This window comes from Bemisia tabaci, chromosome 9 (genome assembly GCF_918797505.1).
Source record: "Bemisia tabaci chromosome 9, PGI_BMITA_v3".
Taxonomy (NCBI): domain Eukaryota; kingdom Metazoa; phylum Arthropoda; class Insecta; order Hemiptera; family Aleyrodidae; genus Bemisia; species Bemisia tabaci.
This window is the reverse complement of record NC_092801.1, coordinates 9,493,952-9,506,788: the sequence shown is the minus strand read 5'-3', so window position 1 is coordinate 9,506,788 and position 12,837 is coordinate 9,493,952. Positions and strand designations below refer to the sequence as shown.

Below are 12,837 nucleotides of genomic sequence, written 5' to 3'. Positions count from 1 at the left end.
TCCATGAGCTAGTTGCGAACGCTGCCACCGACTGGGTTTTGAGGTTTTAGTTACTGCGCATGCGCGCGCATGCGCAGGAGTAGCGAATACCGTCATTTCTCGCTGAACGCCAGTTGAGGACTGATGCCCGTATGATCAGGTGTCATTGACATGCCGAGAGGGGGAATTGCACTCAAGAGGCGTAAATTCGCTGGCTCCCTCATCGAGGCCTCGTAGCCTGGTGGTACCGCGCTGGTTTACCATCTCTGCGATGTGGGTTCGAATCCATGCGAGGGCACGGATTTTTTACGCTTGGCGTCGATATGCAGGTAGGGCTGGACCCTACCTTCAGCTTGGGCCCGACCCTCCGAGGTTTAGGTGAAGCAATTTCACCTACCCGGGTTTAGGGCCGGGCCCTGCGCCGCAGTACCCGATCCTAAAACCGTTTTTTCCGTGTTAAGCAACAGCCTGGCGATAAAGTGTATGGTAAGAGTTACTAATTACGGATGCTAGGACTTAGTGAGTTTTTGGACTACCGCTCTCTTTTTGGGCCGTAGTATCTTGATTTATTTTGCGAGGAAAGCTCTGTACTTTTGAAGGACGCCTGCCATTCCTAATATGTTGGAGCGCCTTCAATTTTGTATGATACTGTGCAATACCTCTGGTGTGAAATAGTTGCTTCAAGCGCCGTGGTACGCTGCGGCGCGGCGGGTGGGCAGCCAGCGCGAAACGCGCATTGGCGCCTTCATACCTAACAGGGTATTTCACGCATTGCGCAATGCGTGAAGTATCCCTGTTAGGTTTGTAGGCGCCAATGCGCCGCCGCTCCGCTTTGTGTTAGGCTCTAATATTTAATCTCGTGGAGTCAGCGTTTTTCAACTCATGACTTTGAAATGTTTGCACACTCTGTATGGATTATTCTCATTGTAATTGATGAAAAAAAATATGTAGTAGAGGAAAATATAATGTGCGTTTTGTAAATATTACGGTGATTCCGTACAAACTTAAGGATTTACAAAGCACACGAATTTCTACACAATTTCTTATAGCCTTTTTTAGCCCATGGCGAAAAAGCAACAGCCAGGCGATAAAGTGCAAAGCCCGGTGATAGGAACTATAGCCCGGCTGTATAATTTTTTATCGCTTCGTGTAGCCCGACCGTATGATTTTTTCCACTTTCTACAGCCAGCTATATGATTTTCTATCGCCTTCTTCAGTCGGCTATAAGAACTCCTATGGTATTTTGAAACGCAGCTCCCATCGCCAATTTTTACCAGGGGTAGAATGAGCTAATTCAAAAAATTTAAAAATTAACATAATCTTGTTGGACCGATTAGTCTTATTTGAAACGTTGGAGTGCCACGCTTCAAATATGTTCTATTCAGCAGTTGAGTGATGAATTAATCCTGCAAACCGAATTCAAACAAAATCTACGTCTGCTGGGCTCCACACCTTCACTTTTGACGCGGTAAGAACCAACTTAACTGTCACTCAGTTTGTAATGTTAGAAACGTGCGAAGCATCAGAGGCGGATCCAGCAATTTGGCAGCACCGGATTTCTTTAATTTAAACCTACGCTAAACAATCGATTCTTGTCGGAGGACCCGGCCCCTCCAGGAATCGATACATTTCCATAGGTTTAAATTGAGAAAAGACAATGTTGCCAATTTGCTGGGTCCGCAAATGTGTGAGCACACAGGGGTTGTGAGTAAGCCAATGGAGATCTTGCATGTGTGAGGAATTTGCGATTTGACTGTTGATTCTTATGTAAAAGTTCGCGAGAAACACAATGGTGCTGCCACTGATTTTCTATGAAATTAACTCCCAAGCTCAAAAAAAGCTCTCAAGTTGAAGCCAAAATGGAGGGGATATCCCACCCTACCCTGAGAGTCCACCTCTACATCAAGACAAACTCTCCATGCAAACATAGGGAGCAAATACATTGACAGGGTTGCCGTGTTTTCAGTTGTGGAGTCCCCAAATAAAGTGGCAGCCCTGTCAATGTATTTGCTCCCTATCTTTGCACGGCGAGTTTGTCTTGATGTAGAGGTGGACTCTCAGGGTAGGGTGGGATATCCCCTTCATTTTGGCCTCTTGCTTTTTTTGAGCTTGGGAGTTGATTTCAGAGACAACCAGTGGCCACATCGTGTTTCTCACGAACTTTTACACAAGAATCAATAGTCAAATCGCAAATTCCTCACACATGCAACATCTCCATTCGATAAAACGAGGCACATACCCTACCGAAAATATGAACCAGCAAAAATAAGGTTTAATATCAAAAAGGAAAAGGCGCGTTAAATAAATTAAGCTTACCCTCCGCGGAATCGTAAATACGAATGCTTTATAGACTAATGATTTCCTTCAAAAATCCTTTATAATTCCTCCGCGTAACTGAATTACAAGGATTTTCGCTCGGACTAAGGGAATCACAATACGTCCACTGAGAAATGATCCAACCGTAAAAACTGACTCAACAATCTTGTAGAAGCGAGACTTGGATCCAAGCGTTAAGTACGATGATGACATTTTATCAGATCATAGATTGGTAAGATAAAGACCGCCGATAACAAGATCAAGGATAGCTGATAATTTGATTATAATGGGTCAATTGATAAGAAGGACATTCACATGACTAAAAAAGTAAATAAATATTGAGGAAAAAACAAGTTATAAACTCAACTGGCTGTAAATAAGAAATTTTTAATAATTTTGAGCCTGAATATTTCTCCTGTGTTATAAAGGGTAAATAATACGTGACGAAGCGCCTGTCATCCAAATATGCTCCTCCGGCGTTAGGGCATATCGACGGTGGAACTATCAGACCACGTATATCTCGTTTGCGGTGTTTAAAAATTTCCGCTTCTATTCTATGTTTTTGGAGGAGAACAAATGAATATAATGAACCACTAGACAAGGTACGAATTTAAGCGATCTGATGCATGTTTCTTAACCAGAATTTCACGTAGAAAACGATTCACACAACGAAAATTACTGAAACCAACTCCTAACGAAGATATTACCGTTTTTATTTCACATTGGTTACGAGGAATTTGAACTGCCCGCTCACAAGAAACTCAAAACTCTACGTGAGTCAAATCACCCACTACAACGGTTTCAGCAAGCTTCTCAATCGAGCAATGTTCATTTCCCACCATGTATTGTTCAAACTATTAGCAATTTGCTATAGCTGAGCCAAAGCGTCAAGATTGAGGTTGCCAGATTTTTATGTCGCAGAGACTGTCATGATAAACGTTTAGCGCGCGATGTGAATCACGTAGAGCATTGAGTTTTCATGAGAGGGTGGTTTGAATTCACGCATCAAGAATCATTAAATATCTTCGTAAGGAGTTAATTTCGGTAATTTTCGTTGTGTGCATCGTGTTTCACGTAAAATTTTGGTTAAGAAACATATATCAGAATGCTGAAATTCGTACCTTATCTAATGGTCCATTTCCATTTCTGGAAATTTTCACAGAGCTTTCTTCTCACAGAGTTGAAAAAACAGGGAAGTTTTCGAAGAATTGGATTGCATTTTGCAAAAAGGAACCAGGAGCACTGCATTGTTGCTAAGATTAAGCAACTTCATCCTTTGCAATACAACTTATGAAATCATGCAAAAATATGAAATGTATATGGTAATTTTTGTCTTAAATTTACAGTTTTCATCGTGTAACATGGAAACTTTTATGGATGATCAGGGTTTTCTACCAAGACAAAAGAGGTTGCACAATTTCAGCAACATTGCAATGCTCCTGGTTCCTTTTTGGAAAATGCAATCCAATTAACTTTCAGCGGTTTTCCGAGTTGTTTATTTCCAGTATATCATCGCCCAACTTGGCACATCAGTTGTGAAGGCCGGGACTCGGTGAAAAATCTGTGTTGCGGCCGGGAGCGGCGCTTCCATGCACCTGTTGGGGCTCGGGTTTTCTCGTCATTTATCCCGTCCGTTGCTCCTCGGACGTAACGGTGTGTCTCGTTGCCCACGTGAGCCCTGTTTTCCATTTAACTACATGCTTCGCAGGGCTCATGTGCGAATTAAGATACGCCTTAACCGCAGAAGGAGGACGATTTGTGAGCCTCTTTCGCGTTTTCATTTCTCTTACAACGTCCTATCGATTCCGACGTCCCGACTCACAGTGGATCGAGTCAAGAGGAGAGGTCGGACAAAATTTGGAAAGTTTAAACGCTTATAACTCTATTTATACGTCGCAGGCAAATAGTCAAATCAGGCATTTTATCGAATGCCTGAGCAGATACTTAAATTTTCAGAGTTTACGAGGTTTTTCACGTTTTCACGAAGACCTCTCTAATTTTCAATTTGTTTGGGACAAAAAACCCGTTCAAGTACGAACTGTCAACATGCTCCTCATAATTCTTCATCTGTCCAAATTGTGAAAACTTTATATTTTACGAAATGCTGCATGAGTTGAGATAAATTCGCATCAAAGGACCAGAAAAAACGTATTTATGATCGTACGGAACAAGTTTTTACGAGGAAGTCTTCTCCACATGTTCAGAAAATTATTTTGTCTACAGTTAGCAAAATGATCAGAGTTTCAGTCTTAATAAAACATTTTCACTACTTGCCCAGGCATTTAACAAAATGCCTGATTTGTCTATTTGCCTGCGACACATACAAAACTTTGAGGTTTCCAAAAGTGGTTTCATTGGTGCCCTTTGTGGAATTTTCTTCAGGAAACATTCTTCATAGCTTAAAATGTGACGAATTAAACATCAAAGGATGTGTCCCATTAAGGAGGGTATTTTGGCCCTGACTTTGGTCGAACATTGAGGCAGCTTAGAATAATGTCATGTATGGTCAAATCGACTCTTAATCATCTACACTCTGAGAACATGTCCTTATTTGAGGTGTTTTTGAAAGGTTTTTGCCTGATTTAGCAGCGCAAGTTTTACAGCTTTCTCGAACAATTGCTCATTTTCGGTCCTGAATTAGATTGTTTATGTATGAGCACAAGCGACTACCACTTTCATATTCGAATATGTTAATCTTTAGTACACCCATTACCACATATTTAAAGAAGAACGTAGTAGTAGCTTGTGCTCATACTTGGTATACAGGCATTTTGTTAAATGCCTGGGCAAGCAGTGAAAATTTTTTATTAAGACTGAAACTCTGATTATTTTGCTAACTGTAGACGAAATAATTTTCTGAACATGTGGAGAAGACTTCCTCGTAAAAACTTGTTCCGTACGATCATAAATACGTTTTTTCTGGTCCTTTGATGCGAATTCATCTCAACTCATGCAGCATTTCGTAAAATATAAAGTTTTCACAGTTTGGACAGAGCATGTTGACAGTTTGTACTTGAACGGGATTTTTATCCCAAAAAAATTGAAAATTAGAGAGGTCTTCGTGAAAACGTGAAAAACCTCGTAAACTCTGAAAATTTCAGTATCTGCTTAGGCATTTGAGAAAATGCCTGATTTGACTATTTGCCTGCAACATATAAATAGAGTTATAAGCCTTTAAACTTTCCAAATTTTACCAAAATACCCTCCCTAATGGAACACATCCTTTACAGTTTTGGTAAAAAATTTCATGTCCGACCTCTGTGAATGACTGGATCCACTGTGCGGCTGTAGGTCGAGCACTCGACCTTTAAGCAACTGCACCCTCATTCGCTCAACGGCACGAGCTGTCCGTCAATGGAGACCTCGGCTCCTGCCGACAACAGTCACAACACGAGTTCAAGGAGCACATTCCCTCAATCAAATCGCGATAATACCTATCTGTCATGGAGTCGTACAGTGGATCGAGTCAATGGAGAGGTCGGACAAAAGTTGGCAACTTCAAAAGCTTGTAATGGAGATGTAGCAATGTTGCATGTGTGAAGGATTTGCGATTTGACCATTGATTTTTATGTAAAAGTTTGCGAGAAACACGACGATGTCACTGGTTTTCTCTGAAATCATCTCCCAAGCTCAAAAAAAGCTCTCAAGTTGAGGCCAACATGGAAGTGATGTCCCACGCTATCCCGAGAGTCCACGTCTACATCAAGACAAACTCTCCATGCAAAGATAGGGAGCAAATACATTAGCGGTGATACCGTGTTTTTAGTTTTGGAGTCCCCAAATAAAGTGGCAGCCCTGTCAATGTATTTACTCCCTATCTTTGCTCGGAGAGTTTGTCTTGATGTAGAGGCGGACTCTCAGGATAGCGTGGGATAATTGGGATATCCCCTCCGTTTTGGCCTCACTTTGAGAGCTTTTTCTCGCGAACTTTTACTTAAGAATCAATGGTCAAATCGCAAATCCCTCACAAATGCAACATCTCCATTCCGTTCATACAAAACTTTGAGCTTTTAAAAGTGGTCCCATTGGTTTCCTCGTGAAATTTGCTTTTCGTGGTACCCCTGAAAATTTAAAATGTGACGAAAGAAACATCAATGTTGCAGTTCTAGTCAAACGTTTCATGTCCGACTTCTCTCTTTAACTCGATCCACTGTGAGTCGTATTTTTAGTCGAGCCTTAACTGCGCCTTCCTTTATCGATGTCCTGTTTGTTCACATTTTGATCAAAAGAGATATGAGGTTTAACCACAGCTCCGCGGAAGGAAGAAATGTCTTCGCGCAGGGGGTCGCGACCGCTGTGTTTGGATTTTGAAAGTTGCGTAATTAGAGTTCGGTCAGTTTGACGTGATTCCTTAAGTTTATATAAAAATTAAATGAATTTCTGTTAAAATCGAAAAGTCGTAAGTTCTAATTTCATCTGGGGTAGAGTAACTGGGCAATTTAAATTTTTTACGAAATAATGTTTGTGCGGATTCCGTTGAAAATTTTAAGAAATTTGCTTCGCACTTCGCAGAAAATTCACTGAAATTTTCACAAAAATCCGCAAAGCTGTTTTCAGGTAAAAAATTAAATTGCTCGTTAAATTTGGCAATTGGTGATGTGGTTTGGTTCTTTTCTACTTGCATCAAGAGATAACGTCCTGCATCGGCGGTTTAAATGGACCGAGTTAGTAGAAGGGAACCAAGCCCCATCAGCTGCTGCCAAATTTGTAACCGAGAGAGTTAGTTATTTTTACGAGAGAAAGTTGGACCGCGTTAAACAGAAAGGAACCAAGCCACATCAGCTATTGCCAAATTTAATTGAGCAATTTAACTTTTTACATCAAAACAGTTGTGCGTATTTTCGTGCAAAGTTCAGTGAAAATTTTCCATAGTAGGGAGCAAACTCCTTGAAATTTTCAAAGAAATCCAAACAAACGTTCTCTCGTAAAAAAATTTAATCGCCCAGTTAACTTGGCAATAGCTGATGTGGCTTGGTTCCTTCCTGTTAAACTCGGTCCAGTTTTTGCCAATTCTTCTGAACAGTTTAAGGAGTTCACTTTGCACTGTGCATAAAATTTGCTCAAATTTGCATAAAAATTCGAATAGCTGTTTTCGGGTAAAAATTTGTATTGCCCGATTAAATTTGGCAATAGCTGATGTGGCTTGGTCCCTTTCTGTTAAACTCGGTCCAGTTTTTGCCAATTCTTTTGAACATTTTAAGGAGTTCACTTTGCACTGTGCATAAAATTCGCTAAAATTTGCATAAAAATTCGAGTAGGTGTTTTTGGGTAAAAAATTCAATTGCAAATTAAATTTGGCAATAGCTGATGTGGCTTGGTTCCTTTCTGCTTAAAGCGGTCCCCAATTGGAGCAGAGCGGTGCTCTTGAACAAGGCGATCGGCTCATAATCCGGGGACGTCAGCTCAAAATGAAGCCGAGAGATTTCGCGGCCGTGACAGCTTCTAAGTGGGAGAACAAACAAATCCCTCGCGAGCAAGATGGACTCGCAGCTCCGCTCCCGACCTATCCAAAACAAATACGTGTGCGAGGGTCGCGAAAGGCTCCTCTCTGACAGCGTTGTCGGACTCGAAATATTTTAATTTGAGATTTTCAACTAGTTTCAACAGCAAAAATTTACAGTTGTCATCAGTGGCGAGGCGTGAATGATCGATTCTCGATACACTGAAAAAAATGTCCTGAAAAAATGATAATTTCATTTTTCCAACTACGTGAGAAAAAGCTCTGTGAAGTTTTCTCCCAGAATTAAAATACATCTTGTTCTCCTCCAAAAGCAAACAATGAGGAGCGGCAGATTTTTAAACAACCGCAAACGAGATATACGATGGTCTGGTTACATTCCATCCGTCGATAATGCCCAACACTGAAAAAAAAATCTCGGTGTATTTACTAAGAAAAGGGTAAAATTACCAAGAATTCAGTGTTCTATTTGATCCCAGTTTTTTCTTGGTAAAATTACCATTAATGGAATTGGTAATTTTACCGAGAAATCTCGGTAAAATTATTGAACTTTTTTGGTAATTTACTGGATCTTGGTAAAAACACCAATATTTTTTAATCGACTGTAGTAGAATTACCTAGATAAAATGGCAAAGTTACCTGGGAGTTGATTACCAATAAAAGTGGTATTCTTACCTGAAAATCAGTGAAAATATCGGTCTTTAGGTAAGTTTACCAGTTTGGTAAAATTACCAATTAATTTTGGTAAAAAAAAGTGAATTCGGTAAAGGTACCAACGGAACCTTGGTAAAAACGCCGAGAATTTTTTTTCAGTGTATTTCCTCATTTGAAGCTATGGTAAAGAATCGATTATCAAGGTGTTCGTTGCGAAATTAATCGGTCCTTTTCATAAGATTAAATGGCAGATCAATCGATATATTGCATAGCAGGCCACGCAACTGGTTGCCATTTAGTTTGAGTTCCGAATTACTGATTCAATAACCTTGAAACGGGCTACTAAAATTATAAGGAATAAACCACCTGAAGATTACCTAAGTAGATGTGATTGCGATAAGTTGGGATTTGATCGGAGGGTGTATTCGCGATTTTTGCATGAGCCTTAGAACTGCATAGTTGTTGGATACGGAAAATTGCGATTAGGTGTCACGTAGAAAATCACCCAGTTGTGAACGGGTGCCCGTTACGATCAGAGGTTCGACGATTTTGGGGATTAGCGTCGGCCATGTTGATTGAATGCGTCAGGGGTTTGAGCGCCTCTACGAAATATTGTGAGCAGATTGGAGTTAGGAGTGTATTCAACTTTGCGTTGCGCTCTTCGTAATGTTTGAGACATTTTCTAGTAGAGATAATTCTTATTTTTGCTCTAGCAAAAGTTTTGCAACCGGCCCATTCAGCAATACGGGCCTCGGGACAATATGGGTAAAGGTTTTTAATGAAGTGAGGATGATTGATCAGGTTAAGTTCGACCGGTTGAGGTCACTTTGTCAGTGCACTGCGATTAAGAAAGCGGCCATTCCCCAATTTCGGGAGAAGCAATAAGGGACGTTTTTGCTTGAAACACGAATAGTTGCATTTCCAGACAACACGAGGTAAACCTGAAGGTCGGCTTTGTTTTTATTCCTTTCTATGCACAACCCATCAATCCTCATTTTCCCTCAGCAGCATCAAACTCCTTTTTTTTAATTTATTAAACATATATCGACTTCTCTAACAGAAATAAACGATATTTAGATGTAACTTGGTAAAAAATAAATCCCGATGTATCGACCTAAAAAAATATTACAGTTTGTTGAAGTCCTTTTTCTTCTAGCTAGGCTCTTCCGGGGACGATCATCGCAGAGCCCCTCAGGATCGGTACAGATCCCCGGTCTCGCTAGCAGTGCCCCACCCCCAGGCAGAGCCGAGTCTAGTATACCACACACCACAGCAGTAAATGTGTGTAAAAAAAAACCTTAACTAATATCGGGTGATTTCTCTAAGTATATACCATACATATTTCCAACTCATAACACAAACATAAAACAACTATAACCAAAACATATACGACAAATGCAAGGCACCCCCTACGATGGGTATTTTTTAACTAAGAACACATTTTAATGTTGAATTTTCCGGGATTTTGTTGGTGAAAAATAGACATCGCAGACATTTTTGGGAAACGTTAAAAAATATATTCGTCCCAGCGTATAATATTTGAAAATCTCCGGAATAGCCCTTAAGACTGATTAAAGAGTTAGCATTAAACCGAGTGTACCCTCTTCCGATTTCCCCTCAGCGCACCCTATTTACGTCATTAGTCTTCCAGGTTCAATGATCAGAGGAGATAAGATTGTTCAGTTTTTATCGACTGAAACTTACCCCTCGCTAAATAGCGAAGATATATACCTAGATCCAATTGAATCCGTCAATCTCAAAAAGAACTTAAGCGCAAGAAGATAAAAATGCAGGAAATATGGAAAATGCTGCTTAAATCAACCCGTTCTAAAATCTTAGATGAAGTAATAACGTATTTACTTAATTCAATGCTTCAATATTATGGATCTATGATGCACTGAAAAATAAAAAAACATTGGATCTAGAGCCCAGACTCTTGAAAACACTGGCAAGAAAAAGGACTCTTGATTAAAGCAGATTTAAGTTTAAATCAAAAGGAAATCCGCTCAAATTTAGAGGCTTGGTTCTTAATTTAAGCTTAAATCTGATTGAATCAAGAGTATTTTTTCTTGTCGATGTTTTTAAGAGTCAGGACTCTACCTCCAAAGTGTTTTTTTTTGCAGTGTGCCATTTGGAACGGGTTGATTCAAACTTCAATTGGAGTTAAATTCATTTGAATGTGCTTTGAGATGAAGGTTTTTTTTTCTCAGGACGCAGAACTTTCCTCAATAAGCTTATAAATACTGAGTGTCATATTGTCGTGCTAAGAAAGAACGCCGTATGAGCCGTCGGACGTTGCCAAGTTTCATCCGATGAAAAACGAATTTACTAGGAAAATTGTGAATATTATTTTCCAAAATTTCATACAATTTTGTACGCAATTTCATCTAAAATATCTGGATATTTCAAGGAAAAATATGCATTTATCAAGGGAAATTTGGCAACTCTCGGCAAACTCTATGGCATTTATGTTTAGCGCTGATTCCGGAAATGGTCTTGTTTTTTTATGACCCTCGCATGTACCAGAAAATGGGGCACTTTCAGGAAAAATATAATTTTTCGGAAATTTGGTTTGTAATTGAGGTAAACCAAGTGATTTACGGATTTATTACTCATAAATAGAGATACCTTTATTTTTAATTTTAAAAATTTAAAAGAATGTATCCGGTGTCTGTCGAGTTGCTCTCGCTTATTTCTTGCTGTACAGGCCAAAAATGACTTTCGTTGTTTTTCATCTTTCATCAATTACCCAGAAAATATTTTTTTTGTGTGGAAAAAACACGTATTTTTCAGGCAAAGAAGACATTTATTCATCCTAATTTCAGCTACAAGTACCGACTTCCTGTTCGTGCAATGAGCATCCAGTATCTTCTCTCACATTTCACCCATTGCAGATTCGATGTGCAGCAGCGGCTTTGACATCACGGTAGAGCATACTGCCGTGCTAAGGAAAAACGCCGTATGAACCTTCAAGCGTTACCAAATTTCCTCTGAAAAAATACGAATTTATTGGAGAAATTGTGAATATATTTCTTCCAATTTTTCAGACTATTTTGTTCGCAATTTAATCTAAAATATTTGAAAATTTCAAGGAAAAATATGCATAAATTTCGTCAAAAATACATGGTTTAATCTGGGGAAATTTGGAGACTCTAGAATGTTTATGCGGCGTTCTTCCTTACCACGGCACATAGTTGCCAGATAGTGCTGAAAAATCAGTACTTTTCCCCATTTAACCTATATGAACAGGGTTGTAACACATTTTATTGCACAATCTGGCAACCTTGCGGTGGAGGGACGTGTACAGCGGAAACGAAACTTACGATGTCAAAATATTTAATTACCACGTCCGTGCTAGATGCGTAGGGTAATGGATACGTGAACTGCATGCGCGTGTTTGTGGCAGGCTCCTTTGCGCCGGAAATAGAGACACCCGACTGTGTAACTTCCGTTTCCGTTGGCTTTAGATGGGCAGTCTTGCCAGGGCTTGGGATAGAATCCACGCCCTGTACGATGACAGCTAGCTAATAGTTGTGTAGTTGCTCTTTCCAGTCGAAAATGATGTGAGATAATCTTCAAAACTGCCGTGATGAGGAAGAACGCCGTATGACCATCTGAATGATTTTTTTTTTTTTATAAATTTATTTATTAATTTTTAATTTTTTATTTTTTCATTATGTTTGTTTTTTTGTTTATTTTTTATTTGTTTATTTTTTGATTTTTTGATCTGTTGATGTTTTTATTTCTTGATTTTTTGACTTTTTGACTTTTTGACTTCTTGATTTGTTGATTTGTTGATTTGTTGATTTTTAGATTTTTTATAATTTATTTATTGTTTTTTGAACAAAGAGTAGTTTTATTTGTTTTCTGACAAGGATGAATTACGAGGGACGGGTCATAACCCGGAAGGTCTATTGTTACATTCTAATTAATGAGTCCTAAGCATCTGAATGTTGCCAAATTTCCTCTCCAGAAAATTGTTAATTTTTCAGAAAGTTATGAATATTTTTTACAAACTGATTGCAGTACTGCTGTGCTAAGGAAGTCCGCCGTATGAACATTCGAGAGTTGCCACATTTCCATCGATAAAATGTTCATTTTCGAGGAAACTTGTGAGTAGTTTCCCTTGATATTCTCAGATCTTTTGGTGGAATTGTAAGAAAAATTATCTGAAAAATTGGAAGGAAAAGATTCATAGGTTGACCAGGAAATTTGTGTTTAATCAAGGGCAGTGTGGCTGTGGCAACGCCTGAAGGTTCATACGGCGCTCTTCCTTACTACGGCAGAGTAGAGGCACGGATCATTTAGACAGAAAAAGTTGGTGATGTAGCCAACGTGCGTTAAAAATCAGCATGAAGCTGAAATTCTCAATACGCAGAGGGAAAAACCTCACATGAACACAATTTTACCTCAATGAGATGTGCTGTTTG

The 12,837-nt window shown here is 39.4% G+C and overlaps 1 protein-coding gene across 1 annotated transcript in view; it reads right to left on the bottom strand.

The window, feature by feature from the left end:
• The window catches only part of LOC109041591 (uncharacterized), a 32,178-nt gene extending 29,518 nt beyond the window's left edge, over positions 1-2,660 (bottom strand). Inside the window, exon 1 of the mRNA XM_072303982.1 lies at positions 2,296-2,660. The gene's annotated coding sequence lies outside the window, so the exon portion shown is untranslated. The remainder of the gene's footprint in view (positions 1-2,295) is intronic.
• Between the last annotated feature and the right edge of the window lie 10,177 nt (positions 2,661-12,837).